Source organism: Balaenoptera borealis (assembly GCF_965194805.1).
Source record: "Balaenoptera borealis genome assembly, chromosome: 1".
Classification (NCBI taxonomy): Eukaryota; Metazoa; Chordata; class Mammalia; order Artiodactyla; family Balaenopteridae; genus Balaenoptera; species Balaenoptera borealis.
In genome coordinates, this window is record NC_138860.1 from 5,582,025 (window position 1) to 5,598,469 (window position 16,445).

At 38.3% G+C, this 16,445-nt stretch overlaps 1 protein-coding gene across 6 annotated transcripts in view; it reads right to left on the reverse strand.

The window, feature by feature from the left end:
- Positions 1 to 16,445, reverse strand: part of CRB1 (crumbs cell polarity complex component 1) — a 273,482-nt gene that overhangs the window by 173,557 nt on the left and 83,480 nt on the right. The window lies entirely within an intron of this gene.

Sequence of the window (16,445 nt, forward strand, 5' to 3'; positions counted from 1 at the left end):
TACTGCCAGGGTCATCAGGTTAAGCTAGGACGGGCCAGAGCCTGACGCAGCCTTGGGGCTCTTGCCCACTGCACCTTAAAGCCCTAGTACCATTAGATTAATGAGTAACCTGCCATCCACTAGTGTAGGTCATCTACCCATCAGTGACAGTTTATGGACATTTCTGTTCATTGTTTTTAAATTTTAAAATAATTAAATAAAAAATCAGCATTTATTGAGCACCAACTGTGGTCTGCGTGTGGCTATGATTTAGTCACCCTCCTGCCAGGCTTCTCTCTGCCTTCATAGTTCCTGCCATTTTTTCTATGGTATTTGTGTGTATTTCTCTCTCCTCTTTTAGACTCAAGACCTAAATGGCAGAAACCATAGCTTCTATCCTTTGCATCCCCAGGGCCTTGCCTGCTGTTTGGCACACATTGTTTTGTTAATAAACATCCATTAAACGGACTGAGGTGCACATGTAAAGCCCTTTAATCCTTTCCATCTTGTAAAACAGCTTTTATCATTCTCATTCACAGTTGTGAAAACTGGTGACTGGGAAAATAATCTGCTGAAGGTTTCTGCCACTTAGAAATAGGTCTGAAACTTGAACCAGGCAATCCTGACAGTGGGTCTAAAGCTTTCACTGCTTCTCAGCTCCACAAGCACTTACTAAGTTCTCTGAAGACTTGTGTAAAATATTGTAGGTAAAGTGCAAGGCAAATAAAACGTGCTTAATAAATGTTAGTTATTGTTGTACTGGCCTCCAGGTAGCACATGGATTCAAAAGAAATTCGAACGGAACAAATAAAAGTAAATGGGCCTCCATTTTACACCTAAGAGTTATTTTCACAGTTATGGGGGGAAAATTGTCAGGCTACACAAATCAAGTTTCTTTTTCAGCGTGTTGCTAAGAGCACAACTGACAACATGATATGAGTAGAATAGGGAATGTTCTACTGTATTTGGTTGTAATGGCTATTTCCGTTTGCCCTGCTTTAGAAAAGAGCACCTGTGAGCTTTCATTAGCAGTGAAAATGACTGGATGACATGGAAAGCACATAGTGAGCCCTCCTTGTACTTGACTTTGGGTGTTTACATCATTATTTTCTGTGCCATTTTCCTTTTGCTGCAAGTAAATTTTCAGCAATGGACCGATTTCTCTTTCTTCTTTGATCCTTGGCTCTTGAGACGTCTGTGCCCAAGTCCCGCCCTCAGCAAAGAATTCTCTTCCCACTGTCTCACTGTTCCACACAACACCCACCCGAACCTAAACTGCCACCCACCGCATGTGCCAGCCTCTTTGCCTCTGTCTCTCAAGGCAGTATTTTCGATTTCCTGGCCAGCCTGGACCGTCCACTACGGGATAAGTTCTCCCCCAGGGTTTAGAAAAACCCTAAATCTCAGACAGGAAATCTCTGCCAGTTATCGTGATGATTCCCATTCTTGATAGTTCAAATGTGCTATGGTTTCTCCTAGTTTCTCCTGATTATCGGTTGGAATTTTTTCACAGCTTCCCTTCTTTGACCATTTAATTTCCCTCCGAACCCCTGGGATCTATTATTCTCCTCCACCTTGGACTTTACAGCAGTTTGCATCTCCGTGTTTAGCACTGTCCAGAGGCTCGGGGCCAGGTGCCTCCTCTGAAGCCGGATGACCTTGCGTGTGCCCATCTCGGTTGCTTTCCTGGCTCAGAGAGGTTCCTCTGCTCACGCTCCCCGAGGCTGCTCATTATCAGACACTCTTTACTGATGCTGAGGCTGAATCCTGTACTGCTTTTTTTTGCCTCTAATCCTCTTTGGTTTCACTCCCTATAGTTCAGTAACAAAGCTCTTCCCAGAATTGAGCCTGAAAATGCGGAGGCTTGGTCAGTTCTTATTTTGGCTTTTTAATTAGATCCCAAATATCAGTTTATAAAATGAATAATTCATCACCTGCATTAGATAGATTTTTCTATATCATATTCTTTAAAATACAAAAAATTGCAATTTGGGGGAAATATTTACAAGGATTGAAGGTGTTTGAATGTTTTTAAGTTCAAGACTGTAAAGTGTTCAGGTGCAGTTAATACTGATTATCAAAGACACCAAGAAGCTGATTATAAAAGTCAGATAATTCTTCAGGTGCTATAGTAGTTTATCCAAAATAAAAGTTATAAAAGGACCCTGGTGAAAACTTGTAGATTATTAGCAGTCATCCATGTAATTACTATTCCTCTCTCCCTCTCACATTATATATATTTTGTATACATATTATATACATATATAAAATATCTTGTCATCATCCTAACCTCCAAAAATCCTTTTAGAAAACACAATTACGTATTTTTAAATCACTTCAGACATTTTAATTTGCTGTATTACTCCACAAAAAATTTTAAACACATATACACACTCTTCACTTTTATTAACACCCCATAGTTATCCTCTCTTTAAATTAAAAGCTACTGATTCATTAACAAACATGTTTATACACTTGACTCCCATATACTCAAAACCAATGAAGATAATTATTAGATAGCATTAAAATTACGCCATATATAGACTCCACATAGGGAGAAACTAAAATTATTTAAGAAAATAACCGTAAAAATTAGAGACTGTGTATTAGAAACCACATGAGGAAAGTGCCCCTGTGAAGATAATAGATTTAAAGAACATTAGAGGACAAAGCAAATGTAGATACCGCATTAGGGTTCAGTATAGAACATTAAAAAACACTAAATATTTTAAGTGTAAACAGGCAGTACAGGGAATTAGATGCAAGCAACACCACTGGAGGGGATCAAGAGTGGGCTCCAACTGGGCTTCAAATGACTTCCAGAACTCTACAGAACTACCCTTGACTCTGCCACTGGAATTGCTGAGTGCAAAACACAGAGCCAGAGCAATGATCCAGGGACTAGGACTGCCCGGCTGCCACTGCCACCGTCGTCACAGTCTTTGCCACAAATGCCTCTTGACACCTAGGTAGTGGGCAACAGAATGCTGTCGCCCAAATCCTTCTATCATCACGGCTGGGCGAGCCTGTACACACAGCCCAAAAGAGGAAGAGGGTTCACTTCTGCCTTCCAAGTGCTTTTAATTGGTGGAACCTAATTTACGTATAGAACCCTACCTGCAAGGAAACAGGAAAGGCAGATTTTAGCTTTCCAGCTTCCACAATGCAGAAAAGCACAGAGGAGGAGGGTGGGATGAAGGATGAGCAAGTCAGGCCACAGCACCTACACAGAGGTCACCTGGATGAACTCCTCTAATTCACAGAAGATGAATATGAGGATCATAGAGGTCAAGCAAGAACATGGTGGGGCCGAAACATAAATCGCCTTTATTGACTAAATCCATCGTTCTTTTTTACTGCACCCCACTGCCATTCACAGATCAATCTCTCCCAAATGTGGTTAAACATTTAATGTCATTTAAAATTAACATCAATATATTTTTAAATGTGGTCATTAGAAAGGCAGGTATCAAATTGCATTTGAATTACTTTTTAAAAATTAGATAAAATTATTAAAGGGTATATTATATTCAATATAATTCAATTCAAAAGGGTATATTAAATTCAATTTTTGAGATCTGTACTGGGAAGGTTTTAGGAAAGGATGGTCTTAGTATCATAATGACCTAGAATTACCTGATATGTCCTTATCCACCAACAGGACTATCACACATCAACACGTATTTTCTCCTATTTAGTAAAGGCATGCTGAAGATTTGTTGAAAGATCTTTAGAGTATTGCCTTTTTATTCTTCCGAAACACATCTAAGTTTAAATAATATTTTTTGAACAGTGTTTTTCCCAAGTATATGATAATCTCTTTTAATGTTACAATACGTTTAACTATTAGAAAAAGGTAAATAGACATGGGAAATCTAAAGAGACTTATTTAGAATTTATCCATGGATTCATAGCATGAATCAAAAGATCTGAATTTTAGTTTGGGTTCTATCATTAACCTAGCTAGGGCAAGTGACTTATTTTCTCAAGGTCTGAATTTCATCATATTTAACCTCGAGATGATAACACCTATCTGACTGGCCACTTAACAGAGGTGTTGGAGAGAGTAAAGCTAGATAATAAATACTTATAAACAATGTCCAAAGCTATATGTAAATACAACATGGTACTATTATGTGTTATTTTACTTTTCCCTGTTAGGAATAATAACTCTTTTGCTTCAGAGTAAAAATAAACAGAAAAAAATGACCAAGGTCTCTTCATTAGGAATAACTGGTCTAGTCATTTGGATTTGGGCTTCATTTTAACAAAAAAACTGATAATGAGAAAGTAGGACGCTAGAGACCAAGACACACAGAATGCTTGTATTTAGTGCAGCTTCATGAGAGGTGAGAAATTTGGAAATGTGTGTGTTTTAGGTAAGCCTTGAGAATGGATCTTTAATTATCAGGAAGAACTTGACACCCCTTCCCACTTGGCTTCTGTAGCCTAAAGGGGTGTTTAATTTCAAGAGTGTGTTTGGTTCTTCTGATCTTAATTTGATGTGATTTCTAACACTAACAGATTTTAGTTCAAGCTGACCTAAAGAGGCTCTTGTGCCCTGTGTTGATATTCCCCTACGTCTGTCCTGAGATCTTGTCTGGTGTTATTTTACCCTGGCCTCTGACCCCACCTTGGATTTTCTACTTCCTTCTGTCCATTCGTCAGTCTGAGGCAGACCAGCAGACTCCACCTTCACTCCTGATACTTAGCTCACACTTAGCCACATTTTACCCTCATCTTGTGTGTTTTAGACCCTTTTTAGGCCTTTATATTTCTTAGTTTTTGGTTAATTATGAGCTTTGTAACTAGATCATGGTTGCAGTCTATGGAGTCCCGCTTCTTTTATTCAATATAGGTTTTTAAGATTCATGCATGTAGTTGCATTAACAGTAGTTCATTCATTTTCAATAATCTCTAATAATCTGTTGTATAAATATATTATAGTTTATTTATTCGTTTTCTGGTCAAGGTAGATTTTTTTTTCCTAGATTTTTGTTATTAGGAACAACACTGTATGAACATTTTTGTACACATTTCCTATTGCACATACACACTGAAGATTTCTCCTCTAGCATATACTGGTGGAATTACTAGGTCTTAGAGCATATTTATGGTCAATTTGTAAAATAATGTCAAACTGCTTTCCAGAATGCTTGTGCCAATCGATACTTCCTTTAATAATATGCAAGAGTTGCCCTCATGTGGTCCCACAGTCCCATCTATTTGGCTTTGTAAAACTTACTAATTTTTACCCATCTGGAAGCAAAATGGTATTTTTTGTGACCTTAACTTGCATTTCCCTGAGTACTAAGTGAGATAGACCATATTTTCTTATATTTTTAGCCGTCCATGGTTCCTCTTCTGTGAAACAACTCTTCGTGTCTTTGACTCATTTTGTTATTGGGTTGATTGTCATTTTCTTATTAATTTATAGAAGTGTTTTACATAGTAATTTTTTGTTGACTATATACGCTGCAAATTTCTTCTAGTTTGTTGATTTTTTTTTCACATTCTTTGTAGTATTTTTGATAATTACAGTTTTTAATTTAACATAGTTGAATCTAATCCCTAATTTGCTTCATAATTAGAACTTTTGTGTCTTTAACAAATGTATTCCTACATTGAGGTAAGAAAATGTTCTTTTGCTTTTTTAAAAAGCTTAAAAATTTTGCTTTCATGTTTAATTATTTAATTTATTTGAAACTGTCTTTTGTGTATGAATAAGACAGAAACCAAATCTAAATTTTCTATATGAATAAATAATTGGGCAACATCATTTAAATACAGTTTATTCTATTCCCAGTGATTGGCAAGACCACTTCTGTCATGTACCATTTTCCATCTCCATATGGGTCTTTCTGAGCCTCTGCTTTATTTATTCACCCCTGAGCCAATTTCACACTTTCTCAGTTGTAGTATTATAAGTCTTGCTATATTATCTGGTAGGACATATTCCTACCGCCTCATTATTCTTCCTCAGGGGTGTTTTAGCTAGTCTTAGGCCTTTTGTTATTCCACTACATTTTAGAATCAACTCATTAAGTTCATCCAAAACACTCAATCAGGAAAATTATTAGACTCACATTGCATTTATAGATCATTTTGTGGAGAAACCCAACTAATATTTTAAGCTTCCTGTCTCCCGAAGCATTTAATCTCCTTATCCCTCTTTTTTCACCCTCAGGAATTGCCTAGTATCCTTCTTTGCAGAGGAAAGAGAACCTGTGAGAGACCTTCTTCAACTTCTCAGCACCAACTGTACGAAGTAATCTACATCCATGTCCGTGTACTCCCCTTTCCTTCCTGTTACCAGTTTACCAGCTTTCCTCTCCTTGTCCAAGGAGAAAACACTACAGTGCTCAGAATCAGGTTAAAGAACCTGAGTCTTGCCTCTCTGTCTACAACTTCTCTCTATAAGCATGAAGCATGTTCAAATCTTTGTTAAAAATAAAACACAAGCAAAGAAGTAAAATCCAAAGCATAGCCCTCTTTTCTACCCATTTCCCTGTTGCTACTGCAGCATCTGTCTTCCCCTCCTAACAGCCAAGCCTCTCGAAACACTTGTCCATGCTGACCGTTGACTCTTACTCAGCTTCTACTTAGTACCCAGTCAGCTGTCATCTGATTACTGCTTCACCACCCCAAGAACCTACCCAAGCCAAGGTCACTGGTAAAACTCGTGGAGTCATTTTCTGACTTGAAATCTTGTTACTCAAATTCTCTTGTCTCTCCCTCTTGCAAGTTACCCTCTCAAGTATTTCATAATTCCACACTTTTCTGACTTCTCTCTTATCCCCTTTAAGCTCTGCAGGCTCTTTTGTGGATTCTTTTTTTCTCAACCTGTCGCTTAAAATGAGTATTCCTCAGGGGCCCTCTTCTCTTCTCCCTGTAAACTGTCCCCCTAGGCAATCTTTAACCATCACATCTTCACTTGCTACCTATAGGTTGATGTCTCTCAAATCTGAATTTCCAGGGCACCTCTCTTTCCTCTGCTTGAGGCTTATGAGTCTAACTCCCTATTTGACAGCTCCATTCTAACTCAACTTACAAGCATGAGACTCCTCTAGTCATCACCTACCCCTGCACTCCCCACCCAACACTTCTCCTCCTGCCATATTCCAGAGCTCAGCTAGAAAGTTGATGGAAGCGCTGGCCACACAACTGACCAAAACAGAATCCTGACTGTCATCCCTGACTCTTTCCTCTCTGTTATTCAACACACTCAGTGATTCATCAGATCTTGTAGACTCTAATTCATACCTATGTAACAGCACACCTGGTATTCTCTTGGTCTGGAAAGGGATAGTTAGGATCAGGTGATCAACATTAAGGAAATCATACCGTTTGAATATCAGGACTGTTAGACAAGGTCCAAACAGAGGACAGAGGACAGAGCTGAGATCATGGAAAGTAATCAGTGAGGTTTCATGTGCCCAAGTGTTCACAGTAGAGAATCCAGCCACAGGATTCAGTGACCCAATCATGGAGAAACTTGATGTTACAGGATTAGGAAATCCAAATACTGAGGCTACCAGGTCAGACAGAACCAATTCATCTATTAGGAATGGAGAGCAAAGAAGGGAAGTCAATCAAGGAAGAGACTTGGTTACTGGGAGAAATTGGTCCTTGAACCCTGCGTTTCAAGCTCAGATAAGTGGGGTCTCAAAATTAAACCACTTTGCTGTGTTCCCGAGGTCTATCACTCTCCTCTTACCTGGAGACTTCAGAATCTGTGGCAAGGCAGTTTCGGCAGAATAAAATATAAAAGAAATGCAGTGATTTCATTGGATAATAAAAGCAGAAATTAAAATTTACTGGTTAATATGTGCCAGGCATTGTTTGGCACTGTCCTAAATCATTTACTCATGTCAGTTAAACTTCATAAAAACAATAAACAATTTAATGTAAGTATCATTATTAGTCTCATTTTACAGATGAGGAAACTGAGGCTTGGAAAGGTAATTTTCTCAAGCTAAACATCTGGTAAGTGGTGGAGACAAGCTTTAGCCCCAGCAGCCTGGCTGAAAACCCTCTGCTCTTACCTTCTATGAAAAGTGTTTCTTGTTACTACACCTAAGAACACCTTCTATGAAAAGTGTTTCTTGTTACTACATCCAAAAAGACGAAGCAATTTGTATTTTATAGCAGCGGTCCCCAACCTTTTTGGCACCAGGGACCGGTTTCATGGAAGACAATTTTTCCACGGACCGGGGTGGGGGGGGATGGTTCAGGCGGTAATGCGAGTGATGGGGAGTGATGGGGAGCAGTGGGGAGCGGTGGGGAACGGTGGGGAGCGGCAGATGAAGCTTCACTTGCTGGCCCACTGCTGTGGCCCACTGCTTGCTCACCTCCTGCTGTGTGGCCTGGTACCGGTCTGTGGCCCAGGGGCTGGGGACCCGTTTTATAACTTAAGCAGTTCTGGGACTCAGGTTCCCCAGTCGGGTGTTCATACTCTTAAAGCCCCATTCTTCCATGCATTAATGAAGGACTGTATCTTATCTTGTCTGAGGAGAAAACCAAAAATCTCAAAAGAGTTCAGATGCCATCTTTCTTAGAGCCAGCGGCAGAGACAAAAGAAACCCCTTTCCAGCTATGCAATGCCTTGCTTCACAGTAAGGCTGGCTTTGCTTTATGAAGACACAGTATTTACTAGGAGCATCCTAGGCACATCTGGTCTCAAGCAGAACTAAGATTAGATCTCAGACATGTGTTGCACTTAAAAGAAAATCTAATTCACAACCTTGTTCTATCCAACAGATATTTCCATTAACAAGTCTTAATCATGGAGGTGGAAGAAGGGAGGGTGACTAAAACAAAGCTGCTGAAATACATAGCAGCTATTACATGGAGCACTGCCACAGATACGGAGGCTTGGAATTGGGCCATTAGCAGTAAAATACAACCGACAGCACTTAACATGACGAGGCACAAACTCAGTGAGACTGTAAAGCCCTTGAGTGTCTGGTCCCATGATTCGGCTCAAAGATTCTGCATCCTACGACATTCTATCCTATGGCAAGATACTCCCCTCTGCCCCCTGTGACCCCAGGTTCAGCTGCTCTCACCTTCTGGCTATCCCAAGTTGCTCTCAGTCTTCCCTACTCTCTGTCTGACGCTTGCTCTTGCCTGCCTAATGGGACTTAACACATTTCCTTGGCTTCCAACTTCAGTCCTGTGGGAGTCAGACGTTCAGAACCCGGATGACACCACCCAGTGCCACCCTCACTCAGGTCTTGGACTGGCTGGAGGCCAGGGGGCAGCCGAACAGCATCTTCAGACACTGAAAAAAGGATTGGAATCAAGACTCCTACATCCTGTCAATAGGTTGAAAGAAGCTTGTGGTTTTGTAAGAATTCGGAGTATATCACTCATACCATTTAGGGAAAAGTTACTCTCCCCGCCCAAACAGTCAAGTAAAACAGTCTTAGGTCTTGATCTCACACAGACTTCCCAGGAGAAGATAGATAGGACAGGAAAGACTGGTATGTAATAAAACATGTATGTATATATAATATTATGCATTATACATATATATGTAATCTAAAACTTAAATAAATAAAGACAAGTTGTCTGGGAATGTGCTCTAGTTAGCACTCGGCATGCTAACCAAAAACTCTGGGAACAGAAAAGACCAATATAAATAGATATGAACTCTCTGACTAATTCTGCTTTTACTATAGAAAGATAATAGCATGAACTAATATCCAACAATGTCATGAATTTTTGATGACTGAATTGATACAAAAGTCAATTGAATGGAATGTTATCATGTAATTTGAGGCTATTCTGAATGTGAGATATTTGCAATAATCAAGAACATTAATTTGAAAAGATAGATAACCAAATAATATTGGAAAATTAAGGAAACATTGAGATATTAAATTCCCTAATGTAATTACAAGCTAGAATAAACTACTTAGAAATGTCTTCTCTTTGTTAGCCCACAGTGATAAGGAAAGTAAAACTCAATCATTAGAATGGAAGAAAAAGACATATATGTCTACTCTCTTACGTAGTTCAACTTTTTCATTATTAATATCCCCATTCAAATGGAGTTTTTAAAGAGTATATTGTTCAAGAAATGTATTATCTTACATGGGTATTTAAATATTACTGATTAAGGTTTAAGATATTGTCATTCCGGTTCTTGAAATTATTGCTTTTGCTTAGGACCTATTAAATGTGAACTTACAGAAGTTGCCAATTTTGAATTGCCTGTGAGACTGGCATATATATACAAAAAGAGATGATTACTGCTTATAGTGTACTGTAGTGTCACCCCTTACTTCGGGGAGCATTTATTTTAAAGGAGGGCTCTTTCTTCATTAGAGTCCCTTACAATTAAAATGTACTTACATTTACTGCCAGGGAGCTAGGCACAAGAAACAGGTTCCTGTGAGAGCATGTCATTTTAACAGATAATTTTACTTCGATAAAGGGATAATTAACTTCTACTTTTAGCAAGTGTCAAATGTACATAAACTTAAAATCCCCCCCCCCATTATAAATACTCAGAAATACTGAATCCAATCAAACTAAAGTTATTTAAATGTGTAAGTGAAGGAAAGGGGGATCAACCAGGTGACACAAAGGCAGGAGGAGCTGCAAAGCAGCAGGAAGATTATGTGCATCGACACTGTGTCTGTCCTGGTGGATGACAGGAGGGAGCGAGGAGGAGGGAAGGTGGATCCTGCACATCAGGAGCTTGGTTTTTAATGTCCAAGGAAAGCAGCTGGGGATTTGGAACCAAGGTGTTCTGTGAAAAGAAGGCCTAGCAAATAGTATTCCCCACTGTCGGTTTGTGGGTGTTGGCGAGCAACAGTGAAGCTAAGGATGTCGGGGTCCTTGCACACTTGCTCTCCAGGAAATCAAACTCCAGGACTGTGCATCTGTCCCAGTTACAGTAGCCATATGATCTTCAGTCCCCTTCCCCCAAATACACACACACACACACACACAAGAAAGGGAGCAAAAACAACTGGTTCTAAGCCAGCGGTACACTTGGCCACTTGGCAAAAGCAAATAAAAGTGTATTCAGAGGGAAGTTCCCATAACTCAGGTCACAAAATGTTCTCATAAAATAAATAAAACTGAATAAAAAATGTTTTAAAAACCTCTCGAAGAGTCTCACACACACAAAAAATCATGAGTTATTAAAAAAAAGCAATGAGTTTACAGAAGCAATAAACAGGAGACTAAATTCCCAACTCTTGAGATAACAGACCAACATATATAACTTTTATATAACTCGATAAAAATAACTATACATGTATGTATATATACATACATATTTGTATTTTATTTGTCTTTGCATTTGTACATGTATTTTATACATACACATATACAGTTGTATATAATATATATTATACATCTTAAAAGAAATTGAAATTGTAATACAAAAAAAATCATATATTGAGTTAAAAAATAGGTACTTTTTAAAAGGCAAATAGATCTCTTGGGCAGGAAAATGTAGCCACTAACATTTAAATCAATAAATTAAACAGAGCTGAAAAGAAAAAGAGAAAATATGTTAGTGAAGTTAGCAGGTTCCAAGGACAGAAGAAAAAGCTCCAGTGTTCATTTAAAAGGGGTGCAGAGAGAGAACAGAGAATGCGAGACAGTATTTAAACTGATAAAAGTCTCAGATTTCCTCAAAACCCATAAGAGGTGTAAAATTCAGATTCAAGAAGCCCAAAAAGTCTTGAGCATGACAAATAAAATAAAAATTTAAAGAAAATGCCCAAGCAAGGAACATCATAATATACCGAAGATGAAGAGAATGGATTAAGTAACCAGAAAAAGAAAAAAGAAGCTCCAAAGGAACCAAAATCAGGGTGAGAGCAAAACTCTCCACAGAAAAAACTGTGACCTGAAGACAGAGACATGATAGCATCAAAGATAAAATACCATTCAAGAGTTAAGGAGAAAATAATGACATTTCAGAAGGATGTTTCCCACTTATTGGCCCAACTACAGAAGGAAGAAGAAAACTGAAATCAGGTGGAAGAGGTAATATGTCAAAAGCTTCGATAAGCAAAGAAATTGTTAATACATAAATACTAACTGGATTAAAAATAATAACAAAATAGTAAATTGATGGGTGTAGACGAAGGAGATGCAAGGAAAATACACAGTAACATACAATACGTTAGCATTGTGGTCAGAGGTAAAGAAAATAAGATGCTCATATTATTCAATAGGAGTGCAGGGATATTTATTAACTTTAGACTTAAAAAAATCAGATAGTGTCTTTTAAATTGTAAGGACAACACTAAAAGAATAGAAACAAAATCATATTGTCAAATCAGAAGGTGGGGGTGGCGAAGGAATAAAAAAAACTGCATCAACCCAAAATAGTGCATAAAAGGAGGGGAAGGAAAATGAGACTGAAAAAACATGGTAAACAGAAAGCACAAAATAGGATGACATAAACAAACCCAAATGTATTAATAATCACAGTACATATAAATGAACTCAAATCATCAGTTAGATGATAGAAAGTTTCAAATTAAATATGAAATCAAAATTTAACTGTAGTTTCTGTGCAAGAAATTAACCTAAAAACATGATGATACAGAAAGGTTGAAATGAAAGAATAAAAAAGTTATCTCAGAAAATTATGAACCAAAATAAAATTGGTGTACCTAAATTAATACCAGATTTTGTATAAAAAGAATTATTAGGAATAAAAAATAATTATAAATAAAATAATTCACCAGAAAGATATAATTATGAACTAGTAGCCACACAAAACAAAGCTTAAAAAGATGAAAAATAGATGGAATGACAAATTTTCCACATCCTTTTGCCAACCATGTGAAAGATTTTTAGCTCAGTAATTTCAGAAGCTGATAGGTAAAGCATACCAAACTTTCTAATATTTAATATGATACGGTATCAGTACAGGGGTAGATAACAGAAGAGTGGAACTTAAGAGAGAGCCTTCATTTAGAACCACGTGTATATGCAGAGGTATAATGACAAGTCAGTGGGAAAATAATGGACCATTCAATAAGTTATAATATATCAGGAAAAGGATTTTAGTTGCCAACCACAGAGTCTTCTCTGACTACTTTAAGCAGAAAAGAATTTTATTAAAGAATACTGGGTAGCCTGGGGCCTCTCTTGAAAGTCAGAGGTCTTGGCTCTGAAGTGTGCAGCCATCCCACAAGGAATGCTTTAAGAGAAACTCCATTGTCTCTGCATCTTGGTAACTTTCAGTATTGGATGCCAGAATTCTGCCCACTTGTGTTTGAAGAAAAAACAAACAGCTCCATCATCATCACATCATGCTTCCCTGAATATGTTATACCAATTCCATTGAGCCGAGCTGCCATTTCATCTGTTCACTTCCAAATCAAAGTTTCATGCGTATATTATGTCTGACTGGCAGAGTCTAGATTTCGTGCCTTGTGTTCTAGCCACCAAGCAGTCTAACTCTTATCTTGAGAGGAGATAACTTATAAAGTGGGAAATTGCCTAAATACAAAAAGGGTTTTCAAATATTGTTGTTCAGCAAAACTCATGTAATAATATGCACGTCTACTGGCCATCAACATGCACCACTGTTCCATGCCTAAACTTCAAAAAATAAAATAAAAAACAATATACTCCCGCCTAACAGAATGAAGTTATTCCTCCTATAAAAGAAAACACCAGAACGCTCTCTCCTCCTATTTCCGTCATTCACAGCATCCTCCAATTCCAGGATCTATGAGTGCAGTGGTTATCCATTGTTGCATAACAGATCACCTCCAAAACAACAAACATATTTTAATTTACAGTTTCTTTGTGTCAGGACTCTAGGCAAAGCTTAGCTGGAAACCTCTGACTCAAGGTCTTTCATTAGGCTGGGGCTGCAGTCTCATCTGAACGCTTAATGAAGGGAGGATACATTTCCAAACTCACTTGTGTGGTTTTGGCAGAGTTTAGTTCCTTGCATGCTATTGGACTGAGGGCCTCGGTTCCTCACTGGCTTTTATCCTGGGGCCTCAGTTCTCTGCCATGTGATCCCCTCCACAGGAGAGCTCACAATATGACAGCTGGCTTCTCTGAGAGCAAGCAGGCAAGAGAAAGGGAGAAAGCACCCAAGGTAGAAGCCACAGTTCTTTGTAATCTAATCTCAAAAGTGACATCCCATTGTTTTTGTGTTGTTTTGTTCCTTAGAAGACAGGTTCAGTCCCTTCAAGAAGAAGGGATTTCACAAGGATGAATATTGCCGGGGGATCACTGTGGCCACCTTAGTGTTGCCTACCATACTGGTTGATGGCCATTTCTCTCCTCATCTAGTGAAAATTCTATCCTGACCTTTTGTAACCCATGACCTAAACTATATTAACCATAGACAACATTCCCGATATAAAATAGAATAGAAATGGGGAAAGAAGGATACAATTTTGTATAGAATAGCATGATGGTGACTATGTTGCTAGAGACTGTGTTACTTTGATAGATATGGTGGGTAGGAGGAACAAAACCCAAGTACAGAATAATTGTCCATTTCAGTGGGAGTAAATCACTGCCACCTCCACCTCAGAAGTGGTAAAATATAATCAACCTGCCATCAGTACCTCACTAGTTACCTATTCACCCAGGGGGAATCTGCTGACAGTCTTGTCTTTGTTCCTCTGTATGACGTATCTTTTTTTCCTCTGGCTACCTTTAAGATTTTCTCTTTATCACTTATTTTGAGCAAAGAGATTATGATGTGCCTTTGTATAGTTTTCCTTATGTTTCTTATACTTGGGAATTTGGAGTTTGTTGGGTGGGTTTTTTTTTGGTTTTTTTGGGGGGTGGTTGTTGTTCGATCTGTAGGTTTATAGTTTTCATCCGCTAGAAAAGTTTGGCCCATGGAGAACTTTGGCCATTATTTCTTCAAGTATTTTTTTTCCTCATCCCCTTCTGCAGGGACTCAAATTATACATATATTAGACCTCTTGAAGTTGTAGAACAGCTCACTGATGCTCTGTTTTGGTGTGTTTTTCTGTTTGTTTTGCTTTGCTTTCTTTTTAAATGCTCTTTCTCTCTGTTTAATTTTGGACAGTTTCTATTGCTGTGTCACTAATCTTTCCTTCAATGTCTAATTTGCCACTAATCCCATCCAGGGTACTGTTCATCTCATACATTGTGGTTTTAATCTCTTTAAGTTTGACTTAAATCTTTTCTCATACTGTGCACATTTCTACTTAACTTTTTGAACATCTGGAATACAGTGGTAACTGTTTTAATGTCCTTATCTGCTAATTCCAACATCTGTGTCCGTTTATGATCAGTTTCGATTGATTTTTCTCTTCATTTGGGTCTTACTTTCCTGTTTCTTTGCATGCCTCTTTTATTTGTGAACTTTACCCCTGTTAGGTGCTGGTTATTTTTGTTCTCCTATATATATTCTTGAACTTTGTTCTGTGATGCAGTTATTTGGAAGTAGTTTAATCCTTTCAGGTTTGCTTTTAAGATTTGTTGAGTAGGACAAGAGTAGGCCGAGTCCAGAGCTAATTATACCACTACTGAGGCAGGTTCCTCTGTTTACCCAATGTCCCGTCAATCATGAGGTTATCCAGTCTGGCAGGTGGGACAGGTACTCTTCTCAGTCCTCTGTGAGTGCTGGGTGCTATTATCTTCGATCATTTCAGGTCATATTCTTTTCTGGGTCTTGGGTAGTTTCCTCATATGCACGAGCTGATCAGAACTCAGCTGAATATGCAAGAGGAAGCCTCTGCATGCCTCTGGTCCTCTGTCTCTGGGCAGCAATCTCCTCTCAGGAACTTTATACTGAGAATTCTTTCTGGCAGGGTCTCCTCAAACATTCAGCTTTGCCCCTCAGTTCAGTGATTTGCTGGGCTCAGCTTAGGTCCCCTCACCCAATGCTGTTTCCTGGAAACTCTCTCAAGGTCGTAAGCTCAAGAAATTTTAGGGCTCATCTTGTTTGTTTCTCATTACTTGGAGATGACTGTCCCTTATTACCTGATAGCCATGTCTTAAAAACCATCATTTCATATATATTGTCAAGTTTTTAATTGCTTCAGACAAGAGGGTAATTCCAGTCCCTGTTACTCCATCTTGCTCAGAAGTGGAAGTGCCCTTCAGAATATGACCTTTAATTATTTTTTTAATTTTTAAAAACTTTTATTTATTTATACTGATGTAACATTGGTTTATAACAGTATATAAATTTCATGTGAACAACAATATTTTGACTTCTGTATACACCACAGTTTGCTCATCAGCAAAAGTTTAGTTTCCACCCATCACCATACAGTTGACCCCCTTTACCCATTTTGCTCTCCCTTTATCCCCCTTCCTCTCTGGTAACCACTATTCTTTTCTCTGTATCTATGTGTTTTATTTATTTATTTATTCCTCATATGCATGAAATCATATGGTATTTGTCTTTCTCCATCTAACTTATTTCACTTAGCGTAATACCATCAGGGTCCATCCACATTGTCACAAATGGCAAGATT